Raw genomic sequence first — 3,337 nt, forward strand, 5'->3', positions numbered from 1 at the left:
CTAGCCTTCATCTTACAGCCTACTAATTTTAGTCCCAAGCTAGACTTCATCTTATAGCCTGCTAACTTTAGTCCCAAGCTAGCCTTCATCTTACAGCCTGCTAACTTTAGTCCCAAGCTAGCCTTCATCTTACATTCTGCTAACTTTAGTCCCAAGCTAGACTTCAACTTACAGCCTGCTAACTTTAGTCCCAAGCTAGCCTTCATCTTACGTTCTGCTAACTTTAGTCCCAAGCTAGACTTCACCTTACAGCCTGCTAATGCTAGTCCCAAGCTAGCCTTCATCTTACAGCCTACTAATTTTAGTCCCAAGCTAGACTTCATCTTACAGCCTGCTAACTTTAGTCCCAAACTAGCCTTCATCTTACAGCCTGCTAACTTTAGTCCCAAGCTAGCCTTCATCTTACATTCTGCTAACTTTAGTCCCAAGCTAGCCTTCATCTTACATTCTGCTAACTTTAGTCCCAAGCTAGACTTCAACTTACGGCCTGCTAACTTTAGTCCCTAGCTAGACTTCATCTTACAGTCTGCTAACTTTAGTCCCAAGCTAGCCTTCATCTTACAGCCTGCTAACTTTAGTCCCAAGCTAGACTTCATCTTACAGCCTGCTAACTTTATTCCTAAGCTAGACTTCATCTTACAGCCTGCAAACTTTAGTCCCAAGCTAGACTTCACCTTACAGCCCGCTTACTTTAGTCCCAAGCTAGCCTTCATCTTACAGCCTGCTAACTTTAGTCCCAAGCTAGACTTCATCTTACAGCTTGCTAACTTTATTCCTAAGCTAGACTTCACCTTACAGCCCGCTTACTTTAGTCCCAAGCTAGCCTTCATCTTACAGCCCACTAACTTTAGTCCCAAGCGAGCCTTCATCTTACAGCCTTCTAACTTTTGTCCTAACTTAAGAAAAACTCCTAGTTCACAAACTGTGAATGTGGAATTATTCCTTCAATATACATATTACACTTCCAAGTTTGGGAGTGTCAAAAGTAATACCATGGGTCATAATTCTCAGAATATTTTAACAGTAAATACATGTATGTGTATGTAGATGACTGACACAGTTCTACAACTTTAGTACTTATTGTATGTACATATACTGACAGTTCTACTGCTTTAGTACTTACTGTATGTACATGTATTGACACAGTTATACAACTTTAGTACTTACTGTATGTACATGCACTGACACAGTTCTACACCTTTAGTACTTACTGTATGTACATATACTGACAGTTCTACTGCTTTAGTACTTACTGTATGTACATGTACTGACACAGTTCTACAACTTTAGTACTTACTGTATGTACATGCACTGACACAGTTCTACAACTTTAGTACTTACTGTATGTACATGTACTGACACAGTTCTACAACTTTAGTACTTACTGTATGTACAGTATACCCTCACCTGTTCGCGGTTCCCCATTCGCGGCCCCGCATATTCGCGGGTTAGGCTCTTAACCCTATCGCATCGTATGCCGGTATACCGGGCTAGCGTCATAACGTCATAAAAACGAATGCTCGGTAAACCGGGTTTTTGTAGGTCATAGAGACTAAAAGCGCTTTTCGAGGGTATGTCTGTATTTACTCTCTCGAGCAGTTTTATCGATTGACGTCTTCATCGAACAATGGGCTGGGCTGCTATTGGCTGACTGCCTCATCTTCCCCCACAACGCAAACGGCAAAGCACAGCCGGTAACGCACACACACACAGCGCTCAGTCCCGAGGAGGCTAGGAAATAGGTTTGAATTTAGCCAATGGCTGACAGCTTTAGTTACTCCTTCTTGCTGATTGGCTGCATACGCGTGCTGCTGATCAGCTGTTTCTCTCTCTCTCTCTCATTCGTGCGTGAGTTTTCAACCTGGTTGTTTGGGCTGTAAATTCAAGTGTTTATTTTTACAATGTTATTTACACCCTACAATGCCATTCAAACGCCCTACACCTCCAGCTTCTGGCAAGGAACCTAAGTGCCAGAAAAAGGTTATGACCCTGCATGAGAAGGTACAACTGCTTGATATGATAAAGGAAGGAAAAGGTTATGCTTCTGTAGGACACCATTACGGAGTGAATGAGAGCACCGTGCGTTACATAAAGAAAAATGAACAAGCAATCAGAGCTAGTGTAGATACGAATTTTTGTGGAAGTGCTAAGATGGTGAATGTTGTAAGAAACAAGGCAATCGTGAGGATGGAATCTGCCTTATCATTGTGGGGAATGATCTTGGTGTCCAAAGGGATATTTTTCTTTCGCAAGTCTTGTATAAAAGAAGGCATTGAAATTATATTCTCAATTCACTGAAGGACAAACAGGACCATCAACAGCAGCTGATGCCAAAGAATTTCATGCTAGCAAGGGTTGGTTCGATCGTTTCCTGAAACGTTACCAACTACGATTTGGAAAATCCCATGGAGAAGCTGCATCTGCAGACACAGAAGCTGCAGCAAAGTATCCTGAGGCCTTTAAGAAACTCATTGGGGAGAAGGGATACAAGCCAGAGCAGGTCTTCAACATGGACGAGACTGGGTTGTTCTGGAAAAAAATGCCTCTAACGGACGAAGATTTGGCAGAGTTGACGAAATCTACCAGTGAAGAAGAAACAGAGGGCCAGGAAGAACCATCACAAGAGGAAGAAAACGAGGACGAGGGTCTAACTCTAGAACGGTTGGCTGAACTCATGTCAAAAGCAAAGGATTTGCAAGAGACTGCCAAGTCATGGGACCCTTACATGGTTCGTTCGCTGCAATTCTCAAATGCAGTTGACTCTTCCATGTCGACCTACAAAACTCTATTCATCACTATGAAAAACAACGGAACCAGCTGCCAATAACCATGTTCCTAAAGAAGGTACCCAAAACGTCAAACCAAGCCACACCCGAAGAAAGTACGACACCTCCTCCTGACTCTCCTAAGGAAACAACACAACCTTTTGACTATCCTGAAGAAATGGAGCTTTCTCCTTAAGTGCCTGAAGAGGAGGAGTAATTACCTAAAGTGCTGTAAAGCTGTGCCATACTGTACATTAGTGTTATCATCATCATCGTATGGCACAGCAAATTTCATTATCATTTTATTATCATTCATTATTGGTGAGTGCACAAACAATATTAAATTTTTTTCAATTATTATTGCAATACAGTACGTATTTTTTTATAACTGCATACACTGTATGTACAGTGCATATTTTTTGTGACCGTGTATTAATAATGTTTTTAATTGCATATTATTACTGGATTGTACTGTACTGTATTATTATTATTACCTGAACTGTGCGTGCTGTATTTATCTGTCTAAGTTTGCCTTTAAATTTGTTTCATTTTCTGTCGATTCTAATACATAT

At 41.2% G+C, this 3,337-nt stretch overlaps 1 protein-coding gene and 1 long non-coding RNA gene across 6 annotated transcripts in view; one reads left to right on the top strand and one right to left on the bottom strand.

Annotated features, from left to right (window-relative positions):
* LOC106467083 (AP-5 complex subunit zeta-1-like) overlaps positions 1-3,337 on the top strand; it is an 89,469-nt gene that overhangs the window by 49,950 nt on the left and 36,182 nt on the right. The window lies entirely within an intron of this gene.
* LOC111087694 overlaps positions 2,269-3,337 on the bottom strand; it is an 18,624-nt gene continuing 17,555 nt past the window's right edge. The window contains exon 3 of the long non-coding RNA XR_002612351.1: positions 2,269-2,529. This is a non-coding gene — a long non-coding RNA (uncharacterized LOC111087694). The remainder of the gene's footprint in view (positions 2,530-3,337) is intronic.

The sequence above is a fragment of the Limulus polyphemus genome, unplaced genomic scaffold (genome assembly GCF_000517525.1).
Source record: "Limulus polyphemus unplaced genomic scaffold, Limulus_polyphemus-2.1.2 Scaffold2483, whole genome shotgun sequence".
Taxonomy (NCBI): Eukaryota; Metazoa; Arthropoda; class Merostomata; order Xiphosura; family Limulidae; genus Limulus; species Limulus polyphemus.